Source organism: Schistocerca cancellata, chromosome 2, assembly GCF_023864275.1.
Source record: "Schistocerca cancellata isolate TAMUIC-IGC-003103 chromosome 2, iqSchCanc2.1, whole genome shotgun sequence".
NCBI lineage: Eukaryota > Metazoa > Arthropoda > Insecta > Orthoptera > Acrididae > Schistocerca > Schistocerca cancellata.
Genome location: NC_064627.1, coordinates 100,569,030 through 100,586,521, shown reverse-complemented (window position 1 = coordinate 100,586,521; position 17,492 = coordinate 100,569,030). Strand labels below are relative to the sequence as shown.

Here is a 17,492-nt window from a genome sequence, read left to right as displayed (position 1 = left end):
AAACAGAAACTTCGTTGCGAAGATTGGGAAGGAAATGTTCAACAAAGAACAAGAAACTGAAGAGCCATCGAAACTTAACACCTATGGGAAAAAACGTGTGTACAAGCGGATTACCAATAGCTATTCGTCTGCACAAGATCCGATTCGTCCTAATGTTTACGATTATTATCGCAGGAAGTCCGCCCCAGTAGCTGAGTGGTCAGCGTGACAGACTGTCAATCCTGAGGGCCCGGGTCCGATTCCCGGCTGGGTCGGAAATTTTCTCCGCTCAGGGACTGGATGTTGTGTTGTCCTAATCATCATCATTTCATCCCCATCGACGCGCAGGTCGCCGAAGTGGCGTCAAATCGAAAGACCTGCACCAGGCGAACGGTCTACCCGACGGGAGGCCCTAGCCACACGACATTTCCATTTTTATATCGCAGGAAGGAAAATCCAGCGATCAGGAAGTTACTAATCACACTTTTCAACGCAGGCGCACTTCCTTGTACACAGTTTTATACACTGAAGAGCCAAAGAAAATGGTACACCTGTCCAATATCGTGAAGTGGCCCAGCAAGCACGCAGGAGAGCCGCAAGACATGGACTCAACTAATATCTGAAAGAGAGGTGGAGGGAACTGATACCATGAGTCCTGCAGGGCTCTCCATAAATCCGTAAGAGTACGAGGGGGTGGGGATCTCTTTTGAACAGCACGTTAAAAGGCATCCCCGATATGCTTAACAATGCTCATGTCTGGGGACTGGTGACCAGCGGAAGTGTTTAAGCTTGTAATTTTTTCTCCTATCTACGTAATTCTGAAGCTCTCAGTTCGTTCGAGCAATCAATCATTCATGATAGGAACCACAGTCATAGCTCAGCCACTCAAAAATGATTCTGAAATTTTACTTGTTAGAATGAAATCAGGCGATGATTCTTCTTCTCTGCAGGCTCGTGCTTTGCGGCAGTCTGCTAATCTTTACAAATAAAATGCCTCGTAATTTTGGGAGCGTTGTATAATCAGTCGGGAAACCTCAGATCAAGCGGATATTTGGCTTTGATGAAGTTTAACCTTCCGAAGAAGTAATGGAGCTCTTGGATTATTAAATGCAGGTTCGTATCCAGTCTTTCGGAAGTCCCTTCTGATTAACAACTACGCAATATATCGATAAATATCATTAATTCCCAAATGTCACATACACACACATATATATATATATATCCTTTTTAATTGTACAGTTCGTATCAGTTATCTTCTGTGATAAATCTCAATAATCAAATTACAGTTCTTCCAAACCAAGCTCATGCTAATCGGCACGAAGACAATCTCGGAAGCTCCCTTTCTTTTTTTCTAACAACCACCAGAGAGAGTACTACAAAGAATACTTATGCGCTCATGGCATAGCTATTGTATGAAACTATTTTGCGCATGGCTTCTGCGAGTATGAAGATAGAAAATTTGTAAACGTCATTCAAGGGTAGAATTGTATCAGAATAATTCATCGAATATAAAGAGATATTACAAGCTCAGAAGAGTGTTCCTGGAGCCGCTCTGTAGCATCTCTGGACGTGTGGAGTGTCGCATTGTGCTGCTGGAATCGCCAAAGTCGGAATGCACAATGGACATGTATGGATGCAGGTGATCAGACAGGACGCTTACGTATGCGTCATTTGTCAGAATCGTATCTAGAAGTACCAGGGGCCTCATATCATTCCAAGTGCACACGCTCCACACCATTATAAAGACTCCATCAGCTTGAACAATCCCCTGCTGACATGCAGGGTCCACGGATTCATGAGGTTGTCTCCATACCAGTACACGTCCATCCGCTCGGTACAATTTGAAACGAGACTCGCCCGACCGGGCAACTCGTTTCCAGTCGTCAAGCGTGCACTGTCAGTGTTGGCGGGCCTAGGAGACGCGTAAGATTTGTGTCGTGCAGTCATCAAAGGTACACGAGTGGGTTTTCGTCTCCGAAAGCCCATATCGATGATGTTTCTTTGAATTGTTCGCACGCTGACACTTACTGGTAGCCCAGCATTGAAATCTGCAGCAATTTGTGGAAGGGTTGCACTTCTGTCACGTTGAACGATTCTTTTCAATCGCCTTTGGTCCCGTTCTTACAGGATCTTTTTCCGGCCGCAGCGAAGTCGGAAATCTGATGTTTTACCGGATTCCTGATATTCACGGTACTCTCGTGAAATGGTCGTACCGCAAAATCCGCATTTCATCACTACCTCGAAGATTTTGTGTGCCATCGCTAATGGGCCGACTATAACACCGCGTCAGACTCACTTAGATCTTGATAACCTGTCATTTTAGCAGCAGTAACCGATCTAACAACTGCGCCAGACACTTGTTGCTTTATACAGGCGTTGCCACCTGCAGCACTGTATACTGCCTGTTTACATATCTGTATTTGATTACGCATGCCTATACCAGTTTCAGTTTCAAAAATGGTTCAAATGGCTCTGAGCACTATGGGACTCAACTGCTGTGGTCATAAGTCCCCTAGAACTTAGAACTACTTAAACCTAACTAACCTAAGGACAGCACACAACACCCAGCCATCACGAGGCAGAGAAAATCCCTGACCCCGCCGGGAATCGAACCCGGGAACCCGGGCGTGGGAAGCGAGAACGCTACCGCACGACCACGAGATGCGGGCAGTTTCAGTTTCCTTTGCGCTTCGGTGTACAAACTTGGCTTTGACTATGGACAGTACTGTGATGTATGTTGTTGATGGAGATATTGGATATAGCTGCATGGAAACGAAGATTTTTAAGGAACAAGCATAAATATTGACGAAGTGGTGTGGTTTGACAAAACGTGGGTCAGTTCTCGTCCCGTTGTCAAGTAAGGCTGGAGAGACTAGACGGCTAAAGGAACAACGGCGATGCCTTCTGGCAAGTGGGGCAGACTTATTCTCCATTCACGCACTTCCCTAGGTTTTCTTACGAACAGTCTCCTGCTTTTTGAAGCAAACAAAACAGGCGGTTATACGAAGAAATGATCGACGTTACATTTGACAGTGGTTCGAAGATTACTAATAAAAAATCTTGGAAAACCGTCAACAATTGTTCTAAATATTGCTCTTCGCCATCCAACTTTGTTGACAAGACACCTAACATGGCAAACCGAAAGAAGCAAACGACTGATTGGCTTCAGCGTCATTATATAGATGTAAGGGGTAACCTTAAGAAGGTGGAACGTTTGAAAAAATCTCTCTCCGTAAGCCACAGTGCCCCCTATAAGAAATCGACGAACTGGCAAAAAGCTTGAGCATACGTTAGGGTACCACTTTACCATAGCCATTTCAACCGGGTAGCGTTAGTAGGGGTCAAATTACAGGTTGAGTTGCCAGGAATAATAATAAATTTACTCTATTTGCAATTGAAACACTCATTAGACAAGCTGTCAGGAACGCCACCTCTGGAAGAAAGCCGTCGAACATACGCAGTGCATCATGGAAAGAGCATGACAGAATGAAGCTCTTTAGGAGAATTCAGTGGAGGAGACAATTTCATTAAATGATAACAGTGACAGAGACTTCAAGAATCCGTCATAGCGACGAGAGTGACGTCAGTGGAGTTTTTCCATGATTCCCATTGAAATGGAGCCTGACGAATCCCCAGCTACTTGCTTGGCGTACCCAATTTAGATCTGTGAGTATCTACATAACAAAATCATATCGTTGTAAGTTTTCAAATTTTAATTACAAGGCCTAAGTAGTAACTAATTACAAAGGAAGTTCATCTCAGTAATTCAGTATGTATCACACAAAATAAATACTACTGTTTAGAATATACCAGCTCTAACACAGAGACGCTGTTATTTGTATCGCTTTTATCCTTTCTAAACAAGGGAAGTTGACCCATTTAAGATACGTTTTCCCACCGTGAAAAACACGCTTGTCTCATTTTTAGTAGTACCAGAATTAAGTAGACGGATCAGAAAAATTAATAACCGTTTCACTTCAAACCTATAGCCTTCTGTTTATATCGTGTCGAAACTGTAAGGGCGCCCTATTAATAGCTGACTCGCGAGCGGACCATTGTGCGTTATATTCAACTCAAATTATCTTGCATTAGAGTTCTCCGCCACAGTTCTGGTTTCGAACATATGAAAATGATGTATTCTTCAGATTAGTTGCTATCTGCAATAACAGAAATGTTTCCCGCATGTCGAAAATTCGCAGACGTCGTGAGAAAATGCATTTTTGCAAACTGTCATTATATCGCCTTAATAATTAGTTACAGCAGATAAAACTGAAATCAAAACTAAATGTAACTCTTCCAGGACACATTAATGCAATTTCCATATTTGAAAGTGAATAGTTTGCCTGTTTGCGCGAGTTGAATGGAATGTAAAATAACGCTTGTATTCCGTGCGGGAGTAGCATCTCTGTCCATTATAATTATCCGGGCTGTTATGCCGTGGTCGGTTGATGAATTCTGTGGTGATTCCCAACGTTTCGTCTCCGACTGCGGGAGACATCTTCAAGGGGGTCCGTAGCTTGATGGAAGGTCCAACACACACACTGGCTCGCTACTGACTGCCGCTAAATTCCGTGTCCGCGCGCCCGCGCGCCGCGGCGTGACGTCACGTGTTTTGAAAACGTCAGTGCAATTGGCCGCTGTCCGTCGCCGTCGATCGCCGTTGCCATCACCCAGTAGTGGACGAGTGGTACACATCTTCTTTAACACCGGCATCCATATACCGTTTAATTTGACGCCCTCCTCCTTTCGGTTGAAATTATTTGGGTGTTTAGCGATTTCGATTGCCTCCCTGTAGAGCCTTTCGTAGTATCCGCTCGTGGCCGCTAGTACTTGCGTCTCCTCGAAACGAATATTGTGGTTCCCTGGCTGGAAAGCATGCTGCAGCTGTTGCGGCAGTCAGTAGCGAGCCAGTGTGTGTGTTGGACCTTCCATCAAGCTACGGACCCCCTTGAAGATGTCTCCCGCAGTCGGAGACGAAACGTTGGGAATCACCACAGAATTCATCAACCGACCACGGCATAACAGCCCGGATAATTATAATGGACATGATATTTCCGGCCGTGAAAGTTTACATTTTAGTAGTAGCATCTCTGTTCCGCCCGTCCACGTGCTCACGCCAAAGTGTCAATCCTTAAATAATTTTGGACAGGCTGCAGAGTCCTGATGTGCGCGAGAGTGCGCGCGTTTGAATTTCGCATGGGTTGAAGGAAGTTGTCGAATACGAACGATTCTGCCTCATCTAATGGCACAGCCGTGAGAGCGGTGTTTGTGTCCATGTGAATCTCAAGGGGTTTCACTCGCTTGCTGACGGCCTGCGAAGTCGCAGAGTGAGAATAAGTGATGATCTTGCTTTAATGAACGCTAAAGACGGTGCTACGTTATGGCCAGCGATCTCTGTCCTACCTGGATGCAGAACTCTGGCCTTTGAGTGCAGAACTGATTACAGTCTGCATCGGCGGACCTGGGTAGCCGAGCGGTTCTAGGCGCTTCAGTCCGGAACCGCGCGACTGCTACGGTCGCACGTTCGAATCCTGCCTCGGGCATTGATATGTGTGATGTCCTTAGGTTAGTCAGGTTTAAGTAGCTCTAAGTCTAGGGGACTGCTGACCTCAGATGTTAAGTCCCATAGTGCTTAGAGCCATTTGAACCATTTAGTCTGCATCGTTCTCCATGTTGTAATTGGCCAAACATTTACACTGATCTGAATAACACGAGATTCTAGTACTTCGTTAGGAGATTCGTACATAAACAGACTAACTGCATCCTTTGCGTAACATACAAATATTAATATGTCTCTTGTGGTTTTCTTGTAAATATTATCAGAACGTTCATTCGTCCAGAAATATTTCGTGCACTTGGTATCTTTACTATGTACAACCTGCAGAAAACTGACAAGTTTTTGTAACATTATTTCTCGAAATCAGTTGTCTGTTACCTGATACACACAACTGTATTATCAAAATAAATCACGCTAGTACTCCTAGAAGCTGATAATTTTCCTGAAAACTCGATACTTAACTGTCGTATCAGCCGCCGCACAGCAGCCGTCAACTCGGCGCGGCGTGCTACAATACGCGCGGCACACAGCGAATACCGCTGGCGCCGCAGACGATGTCAACAACTGGCGCAAGTTAACGCGTCGTCGCGGGGTTAGCGGCAGCGTACACACCATTATCGATACGGATTACCCTGGCGGCGCTGCCCTTGCCACCAGAGTGGGCAACCGTATAAGGGCGCCATCTACCAACACTCTGATTGGCCGGACCTGCGGATTTAAGCGAGCTCCCTGAGCCCGTTTAACGAGTTCAATCTTCGCCGATGACTGTGTTACTACACGGCTGCTGGATTCACGACGACCGAACCGTACTGTGGCCTCCCTGGCTGGAAACTTGCGACGCGTCGGTATCGACTGGTTGGCAGTGGTTTGGTCACTCTACTAGTGACTCTGATTTCTCCTTGGCGCTACAGCCAGCGAACTGCTGTGTAGTCGAACTTAAGTTTTGTTTTGAGTGACAGAAGGTCAAATAAATTTGGTTGCCACGGAATATTTGTTGTGTTATAGTGCGGACATAACATTAACGAACTCGACATTTAACTACCCGTTGACGGAAACAACATACATTTTGTCAGCAATGCATCATTTCAGATATGGAGTATGTGAGAAGGTATTTCTTCTTAGAGATGTAGGTTACTATCGAGCCTTTCAGTATCAGTTTATACGTAATAAGTTCGTACATAATACACGGTCCAGTCACCATAATGTGACCACGTTAACGTACAATAGCAGGTGCTAGCACTAGCAGTGGAGGGTACATAAATGGTGTCGAGGAATGCGGAAAACAGTGCAGTAGTTGCCGAAATACGGAAACGGAGCGGTTTATCTGACATCTAAAATGACATGATCATTGGCTTTCGGGCCAATGGTGCAAGTATTTCCAAGTGAGTAAGTCTGTAAAATGTTCGTATGCCACCGCCGCTAAAGTATACCGTGCGTGGTAAAATAGCACGATCCAAAACCGGCGTCAGGACTAATGTGATGCACCATAGGCCAGAGGTGAAAGGAGTGAACGATGGCTGCGGGGATGTGTGCAGGTGAATATACACTCCTGGAAATTGAAATAAGAACACCGTGAATTCATTGTCCCAGGAAGGGGAAACTTTATTGACACATTCCTGGGGTCAGATACATCACATGATCACACTGACAGAACCACAGGCACATAGACACAGGCAACAGAGCATGCACAATGTCGGCACTAGTACAGTGTATATCCACCTTTCGCAGCAATGCAGGCTGCTATTCTCCCATGGAGACGATCGTAGAGATGCTGGATGTAGTCCTGTGGAACGGCTTGCCATGCCATTTCCACCTGGCGCCTCAGTTGGACCAGCGTTCGTGCTGGACGTGCAGACCGCGTGAGACGACGCTTCATCCAGTCCCAAACATGCTCAATGGGGGACAGATCCGGAGATCTTGCTGGCCAGGGTAGTTGACTTACACCTTCTAGAGCACGTTGGGTGGCACGGGATACATGCGGACGTGCATTGTCCTGTTGGAACAGCAAGTTCCCTTGCCGGTCTAGGAATGGTAGAACGATGGGTTCGATGACGGTTTGGATGTACCGTGCACTATTCAGTGTCCCCTCGACGATCACCAGTGGTGTACGGCCAGTGTAGGAGATCGCTCCCCACACCATGATGCCGGGTGTTGGCCCTGTGTGCCTCGGTCGTATGCAGTCCTGATTGTGGCGCTCACCTGCACGGCGCCAAACACGCATACGACCATCATTGGCACCAAGGCAGAAGCGACTCTCATCGCTGAAGACGACACGTCTCCATTCGTCCCTCCATTCACGCCTGTCGCGACACCACTGGAGGCGGGCTGCACGATGTTGGGGCGTGAGCGGAAGACGGCCTAACGGTGTGCGGGACCGTAGCCCAACTTCATGGAGACGGTTGCGAATGGTCCTCGCCGATACCCCAGGAGCAACAGTGTCCCTAATTTGCTGGGAAGTAGCGGTGCGGTCCCCTACGGCACTGCGTAGGATCCTACGGTCTTGGCGTGCATCCGTGCGTCGCTGCGGTCCGGTCCCAGGTCGACGGGCACGTGCACCTTCCGCCGACCACTGGCGACAACATCGATGTACTGTGGAGACCTCACGCCCCACGTGTTGAGCAATTCGGCGGTACGTCCACCCGGCCTCCCGCATGCCCACTATACGCCCTCGCTCAAAGTCCGTCAACTGCACATACGGTTCACGTCCACGCTGTCGCGGCATGCTACCAGTGTTAAAGACTGCGATGGAGCTCCGTATGCTACGGCAAACTGGCTGACACTGACGGCGGCGGTGCACAAATGCTGCGCAGCTAGCGCCATTCGACGGCCAACACCGCGGTTCCTGGTGTGTCCGCTGTGCCGTGCGTGTGATCATTGCTTGTACAGCCCTCTCGCAGTGTCCGGAGCAAGTATGGTGGGTCTGACACACGGGTGTCAATCTGTTCTTTTTTCCATTTCCAGGAGTGTACATGCAACTGTTGAGCAACTGGCCGCCCAGATGAACAAAGGGGCTACCAACAGTGTCTCCTCAACGACCGTTCAGCGGATGTTGGTGCGTATGGGTCTTCGCGGCAGGCGCCTGGTGTGTGCACTGGTGCTGACTGCTGTTCACCAGCGACGAAGGCTGAAGTTTGCACAGTAGCGCAACTAGACGTCTTCTGAGTGGCGACAGCTGGCATTTTCAGACAAATCACGTCTTCGCTCTATCGAACAGATGGCTATTGGCGTGTACAGTCCCGTAACAATCATTGGAAGTGGCCAGGCCGGGAACGTGTCCACACCTACATTTGTTTTTCCTCGTCATTATAGTATGTAACAGCAAGACAACGCGACTTATCGCAGAGCTCGCAGTTTCAGTGCGTCATTGTAGGGAAAACAGGATGAGTTCATCGTATTCCCTGGCCACCAAACCCCCTCGGATTTAAACCCAGATGAGAATCCAAGGCCACCTAGATTGTGCTGCTTGCGACATGGATCCTCCAACCATGAAACCTAGCGTAGCTGACGACGGCTCTGGAGTCGTCATGGCTCCACGTCCCTGTTGGTACCTTCCACAACTTCACTGGTTCTCTTCCTGCACATCTCTCAGCGGCCCGAGGAGCAAAAGACGCTTATTTGAGCTTTTGACAGGTGGCCTTATTAATGTGACTGGACAGTGTATTTATGACTAGTAGCATATCTCAGAAGGCGATGTTAACTTTATTCGAGGAGGATCTGAATTATTGACATAATTTTACGAATTACCTATTTGAAGGTTTGACTAAAATGATACCTTATTTATTGATGTTTGCTGCATCTGATGTTGATCTTTTGCACGACAACAGAACATACTAGTGAATCATAAGCGGAACAATGCAGATCGTCCTATCAATATCCAGATCACAACAGATATTAAGAATGTAACATAATAATGACTTTGTTTTGCATTATTCCTGGCGCAATTCAGAAATCAGCAACAAGCGGTGTAACAGGCTCATTCACATGCAGACAAGGAAATTATTTTCTTTCGCATTCTACTTCATGGTCGCCATGTTTTAGTTGAACGAGTTAAGGCGTTCGAGGATCTTTGGCCAACATGCTTGGACCGCTGGATTTCGACATCCAGTTTAAATGGAGATTTCTGGTTGTGACGCAACCACCCGCCATGTTTCCATAGGCATCTATGAGATCCATTCTCACGTGGCGAGTACTTCCCTGCTTAGTGCGAATAAAATCGAGCAACGCGAAGAGCGAGTGGTGGGTATGTGTGTCATTCTCTTTTTTACAGTTAACCGTACAACATCATTCCCCACAGTCCCATCAATCCATCAACGATAGAAGCAGATCGCAGAAAATAAGAAACAGGGAACAAAAATGAAGAGAGATAAAAAAAATGGTTCAAACGGCTCTAAGCACTATGGGACTTAACATCTGAGGTTCAAAAATGGTTCAAATGTCTGTAGCGCCTAGAACCGCTCGGCCACTCCGGCCGGGAAGAGAGATAAGAAGAGAATGAAGACAAAGGGGAAGGGAAGAAGAGGAAAGACAAAAATAAGGAGAGAACAAGGAAGATGAAGAAGGGAAGAAGGAAGATTGAGAAGAAGGAAGGTGAAGATAATACAGAAAACAAAGAAGACGAAGTGAAGAAAGAAGATGAAGGGAAGAAAGTCGATAAAAAGGAGAAGGAGTAGTGGAGAGATGTACAGATTGAAGCAAGAAACACTAAAGACAAGAGATTAGTACAAGCAGAAAGTTTAATAATCACCTGGATACATCAGAAGGGACAAGACATCATTGAAATGCAGTACTCTGGGTTGTTTGTTGTTTGTAGCTGAACTTGGGTATGATGAAGAATGGAATGTCAGCAACGAGCACTAGAATCCATTCGTTCATTGATCTGGAAGTGGAAGGAAGTGAAAGAGCAGCGGAAGGTACTCACAGCCAAGGTAAATTAACAAAGGATGTACGAAAACAACGAGTTAAGAAGCCAACAGACAAACTAATGCAACCGACAAGCGAAAAAGGTCAAGTAAATAGGCTCCTGTACATAAAATGGACGAGTTCTTAAGAGAACTTGTTTCGGAGAAAGAGTTTTACATTTCTGTTGTCTTACTTTTTTCCGTGTGTTATGTAATGAATGAGTGTAGTGAAGTTTAATTAAGGAAGTGGAAGGAATCCAGTGAGATTAAAGCCCACAACACAGCTACAGCTGTCAGCTCGATGCAGCACACTGCTGATCGTTGAGGGCACCAGACGTCATCGTTGGAATCAGGAAGAATGGTTTGTCTATTGGGAGAGAGGGATGGAGAGGGAGAGAGAGAGATAGCTAAGTGTAGCAAAGGAATGTGACTGAGTAGAGGGGGCACGGTTTCCTAGCACTATCTCCAGACTGCGTCGACATGAGCAGCTAAAGCGATACTACGTCATTCAGTATTTATAAACATGGTACCGGTCAGTGAACTAGCAGCGGACGTGGGAGCGCTGGTCTCGCACATCAATATGAATACGAGTAAAATGGTTGCGTGGATTAATCCAAGTTAATTCAAATAGTTCAAACTATCATTGGTTTTCATCTCTCCTGTTGACCTCTTTCCAGTGTAGTATTCACTACAGATGCCACCCCTGCCCGATCAATACCTCTTTTCCAAAGATTGCTCCAAACAAGTGCTTTTTGTTATAACAACAGCATCCTGTCAAGACCGTCAAAAAGTTGTCATAAAACATTCTGAAAACGGCTACAATTATCCTCTATTTCACTATCTCTTCAGTTATTTCAGTCAAAACTAGTTGTTGTTTGCTCCATACGTATATAGTCGCCGATATTGTTCTGTGCACTCGAGTATCTTTGTCGAAAACCACTCAGTTCTCATTCTTCTGATGCCTGGAATTCTTAAAAATGGTGCAAATGGCTCTGAGCACTATGGGACTTAACATTTGTGGTCATCAGTCCCCTAGAACTTAGAACTACTTAAACCTAACTAACCTAAGGACATCACACACATCCATGCCCGAGGCAGGATTCGAACCTGCGACCGTAGCAGTCGCGCGGTTCCGGACTGAGCGCCTAGAACCGCTAGACCACCGCGGCCGGCCTGGAATTCTTCGCTCTTCTGTCGTATTCTACGTCGAACTTCTTAACATCTCTTCTGCACCGGTAAATATTAGTTCTTTTGTCTTCTCTCTTTCGTCTACCTCCGCGTCAGGCACAGAAAATTTCGCAACCTTAAGGTCGGAGCAGAGGACGGTATAAGATCAAAGGATTCCAGACATCGAATGAACGAAAACTGAGCGGTTTTCGACAAAAATGCGCAAGTGCATAGAACAATAGCAGTGCTGTGTATGGAGTAAATAACAACTTGTTTTGACTTGAGACAAATGAAGAGAGAGTGAACTACTGCGGAGATGCAGACTGTGTGAACAGAAGTGAAAATTGCGCGATCATTGTACCAGGGGAGCTAATCTTGAAACAGCATACTTTCTACAAGCTCTATTGTGAGGAGCAAGCAAAGATTAACTTCGAAAGTTAAAGCTTAAGTAAATCACGATGTGCCAGCTTAATAAATTGTTGCTTGGGTGTGTAATGTTCAACTCAGAATAGTGTATATTCGGAATATAACTCAGAGAATTGCCACTCCATACCCTACATGAAGTGGTTTCACGTTTTAATGCCGCAAAATTATATTTACAGCAGCTGTTTCGGTGGATAATATTTTCTTATAATTTTCAACGTCTGAACTGGAGCCGCATATTGACACACAGTACTCTGCAGAGCTGGCGTCCAGGGGCCTTCTTCATCGCTATCAGAGACGGCGGAGTATCGCCAGTGCAAGCTAAGGAACATCGTTGGTTTTCAGCGAAACAAATTAACAGCAGATTCACAATCATACGACGCGACCGTTCTGTAAAGACGATTACCAACCCAGCTGATTAAAACTATTCGAAAGGCAAAGTTTTGCGTTAGTGTTACGTTACCAGCACTCAAGATTATTTAACAGTTACGGGAAAAGTTAAGTACGTCTCACATTGGAATACTTTGCATCGCTGTATAACTCAAGTACGAAAAACATGTCTTGAAACAGAAGTCTTAAATCTCTCCATCACAATTCGTGTATCTTTAATAACACAACATTTTTTAAAGACTTGTTCATTTGAGTCAGTACGTTAATACAGTAATCAAAGACCACAGTTGACATTGACGACTACGTACACAATCTCTTTGATGACATAAATTTGTTTAGAAACCAGTTCAGTTGTAACGTTGTGTTGCAATAGATCACGAAAGACTGCACTTGTCATGTGTGAGTGCGCACACACAGGGGCTCCCTCAGGTTTTTATGTTACTTCAGAACGGGAGAAAATGTGGCTCAGAAATTTTGGGGACATTATCACATTCTCTTCATTTTCTCTTATTGTATTCTATGATATAATTGTAATACCTGGTCAGTGCTATTAACATAAACAAGCTATCAGTATAAATGCAGTTAAACAGTTTTTAAATTCCCAGATTTTATGTTTTCCCTGCCATTAAAATTTTCGGATGGATAACATGCCCTACATTTTTCGGTTTGAACCACTGACACAAGCTTCGACATCGATTTTAGAATCGGCTTATGTGGCATCTACACCGTGTTCCGTATAATTCATATAAAACTGTACAGTTTGTTTCAGAATCTAAATGACTTCGTGTTCTATGAGAAACATGTGGCATTGTTAGGGGCACTTTCAAACTGTTCCTCAATGTTTCGTCACCTGACTACTCTTAACTGCAATACCCTATGAAAAACAGCATTTGAATTTGTATTTGCTATAAAGACAATTCACGTAACGCAAAAAATACGCAAGAAACTACTGATATTAACTTAATGCGATTAGTTTGTGCTAATTTCGTAAGACAAGTTATGCATTCTTATACTACTGGCCATTAAAATTGCTACACCACGAAGATGACGTGCTACAGACGCGAAATTTAACCGACAGGAAGAAGATGCTGTGATATGCAAATGATAAGCTTTCCAGAGCAATCACACAAGGTTGGCGCCGGTGGTGACACCTACAACGTGCTGACATGAGGAAAGTTTCCAACCGATTTCTCATACACAAACAGCAGTTGACCGGCGTTGCCTGGTGAAACGTTGTTGTGATGCCTCGTGTAAGGAGGAGAAATACATACCATCACGTTTCCGACTTTGATAAAGGTCGGATTGTAGCCTATCGCGATTGCGGTTTATCATATCGCGACATTTCTGTTCGCGTTGGTCGAGATCCAATGACTGTTAGCAAAATATGGAATCGATGCGTTGAGGAGGGTAATACGACACGCCGTGCTGGATCCCAAAAGCCTCGTATCACTAGCAGTCGAGATGACAGGCATCTTATCCGCATGGCTGTAACGGATCGTGCAGCCACGTCTCGATCGCTGAGTCAACAGATGGGGACGCTTGCAAGACAACAACCATCTTCACGAACAGTTCGACGACGTTTGCAGCAGCATGGACTATCAGCTCGGAGACCATGGCTGCGGCTACCCTTGACGCTGCATCACAGACAGAAGCGCCTGCGATGGTGTACTCAACGACGAACCTGGGTGCACGAATGGCAAAACGTCATTTTTTCGGATGAATCCAAGTTCTGTTTACAGCATCATGATGGTCGCATACGTGTTTGGCGACATCGCGGTGAACGCACAGTGGAAGCGTGTATTCGTCATCGTCATACTGGCGTATCACCCGGCGTGATAGTATGGGTTGCCATTGGTTACATGTCTCGGTCACCTCTTGTTCGCATTGATGGCACTTTGAACAGTGGACGTTACGTTTCAGATGTGTTACGACCCGTGGCTCTACCCTTCATTCTATCCCTGCGAAACCCTACATTTCAGCAGGATAATGCACGACCGCATGTTGCAGGTCCTGTACGGGCCTTTCTGGATACAGAAATTGTTCTACAGCTGCCCTGGCCGGCACATTCTCCAGATCTCTCACTAATTGAAAACGTCTGTTCGATGGTGGCCGAGCAACTGGCTTGTCACAATACGCCAGTCACTACTCTTGATGAACTGTGGTATCGTGTTGAAGCTGCATGGGCAGCTGTACCTGTACACGCCATCCAAGCTCTGTTTGACTCAATGCCCAGGCGTATCAAGGCCGTTATTACGGACAGAGGTGGTCGTTCTGGGTACTGATTTCTCAGGATCTATGCACCCAAATTGCGTGAAAATGTAATCACATGTCAGTTCTAGTATAATTTATTTGTCCAATGAAAACCCGTTTATCATCTGCATTCCTTCTTGGTGTAGCAATTTTAATGGCCAGTAGTGTAACATTAACAAAATTACTTAACTTTTCAACCACATCTTAAATACATTCGGTATTCATATGAATTTTTGCTGATTCGTCAAACTTCTTCAAATTGGTGAACGGACTGGTTAAGAATCCGCCATAATGTCCGTCATGAGTCATTAGTTGGAAAACCACACAAGTTACAACACGCAATCGATATATTGACAGACAGTCGAGTTAATATGTTCTCTTTCCGCTATCTTTCTTATCGTGAAATTATCATTTTTGCGAGGTTGTTACGGAGTCAGTAAACTCTTCAGGGAATCGTCATTCTTTGTTTATAATTTTATTATTTTTTTCGATGGCATCATATGTCCTGGCCGGGTCCATGTTTTTTTCCGATTCATACAATTTATACTTTTCGATTACCTCACTCTCGGTTTTAAGTAGTTTATGAGGTACGGTACGGTGACCAAATTATGATACAAAATTTGTCCGTAGATTTGAAAGAAAAAGAATAACTTCAAGAACAAAAGTTGTAAATGTTAGAGAGTATAACTACTTCAAAATGACTGTATTTGACCCTTTAAAGTTAAAAATGTAGACTGAGAAAATAAAAACTGGGTACCAGTTTTGGACTGTAATTCTTAAACATGATGCAGCTGGTCCAAAATATTATACACTTGTGATATTGTTGTGTACATGAAGATACAAGGTGGACACGTTAAAAGTGAAACAGAGAAGAAACAAACGATAGAACATGGAACTGGGATTTTTTGTGGGGGATACTTCTAGGTTATTTATGGTAGAGTGAACTACAGAAATTTCTTTATTAGCTTTTTCTACAGTTAATCGTATAAAGTCAACGAGCAATGGATGCGGACTGTTTACAATTATACTGAATGTATTGACACTAACACAAAAATAAGAGATACATTCATTTTAAATAAATTAATCTTTTTGTGATTTCAGGTCTAACGTCTTATAAAGATAAACATTAATTTAGTACATTTTATAACACACGTTACATGTGTTTCATGTGATTTTTACGTCACATTATCGGTATCTTCAGATCATTTTAGGGCTAATTTACCAAGTATTTTAGGACATAAAAATCAGGGCCCCTGTTGTTACAGGCCCACTTTCACCAGGGGCAGCTGCCCCCAATGGGCGTCCTTTTCAATAGACACAGAACAGGTCAAACATTCATAACCTTACATAGGAAAATAGCGACATTATTATCCCGTAACTCTGAATCGAGAAGTTGCCTACAGGGGAGGTTACACATAACTTTACTACTTGAACATGTGTAGACGTAAAACTTCTTACGTTACGGGTACCCAAATTTATAGGAATACTGTGCACAGTAGGATTTTCTTTGTTAGTTCTGTTAGTGTCACGACTTGTCACTAGGCGCGGTACTGGTACGGTGAAGCAGAGGGAGAGGTGATGGAAGGAGTAAGACATAAGCTAAGAGAGAGGGAGGAGGAGACGGAGACAAGAGGGAGAAGAAGAGTAAGACGTATCTCCAGTTCCCATTCATATTAGTGAGTGCGCTATCCTTTTTTTTTTCTTTTCCATTTAACCAGACTGAGCCACTGCAACGCGTGGCCAGGTATAAGATTTATTGAAAGATTTTTGACAGTTGTATAGTTCCAAGAATAATTTTAATGTAAGAAAATTCTTCATGAACTATCCTAAACATGCGCACTCTTCCTTATGACCACGTGATTGGACATGTTCAGCACATATTTTCGTTGGTGTCGAACTGTAGGTGTAGAACCGCTCTGAAATGTAATCTTCATAAATGGTGTACACCTAACAGCACTCTACGCCGTGAGAAGGTGGCGAGAACACCGTGGGATAAACAGTTTGGTTCCCTTTGTAAGAGACTAAATTCGCCTCCTTACGTCCCTACTGGTGAGTAAAGAAATTTTCAGATACCTCTTCCTACTAGTGATTGATAGACGATTGTTGTGTCATTCTTGGTTTTGGGTTCGGCACAAGAACGGGACAAACGGAGTATGTTAGTATGAGACGTCTGGAGAAGGATTTATAGCAAAGTTGATGCAGAGGGCAGTGGAAGAATCGTTACTGGTTTTTTTGTTTTTTGATGCATCAGTCTTCTGATTGTTTTAATGCTGCCCGTTGCGAATTCCTCTCCTGAGCCAAACTTTTCATCTCATACTAGCAATTGTACCCTACGTCCTCAATTATTTGCTGGATGTATTCCAATCTCTGTCTTGCTATATAGTTTTTACCCTCTATAGTAATAGTGACATGGAATTTATCAAATGTTCAAACCTGTGTGAATTCCTAAGAGACCAAACTGCTGACTTACACACTACTTAAACTAATTTAAACTAACTTATGCTAAGGACAACACACACACACCAAGCCCGAGGGAGGACTCGAACGACCGGCGGGAGGGGCCGCGCAATACGTGACATGGCGCCTCAAACCGCACGGCCACTCCGCGCGGTGGAAGTTATCTTCTGATGCCTTAACAGATGTATTGTCATCCTGTCCCTTCTTATTGTCAGTGGTTTCCATATATTCCCTTCCTCGTCGATTTTGCAAAGAACCTCCTCATTCCTTAGCTTGTCAGGCCACCTGACTTTCAACATTCTTCGGTAGCACCACATCTTAGATGCTTTTATTCTCTTCTGTTTCGATTTTCCCACAGTCCATGTTTCAGT

General features: G+C 44.6%; 1 protein-coding gene across 1 annotated transcript in view; it reads right to left on the bottom strand.

Annotated features, from left to right (window-relative positions):
* The window catches only part of LOC126151236 (uncharacterized), a 349,750-nt gene that overhangs the window by 189,700 nt on the left and 142,558 nt on the right, over window positions 1-17,492 (bottom strand). The gene's annotated exons all lie outside the window — the stretch shown is intronic.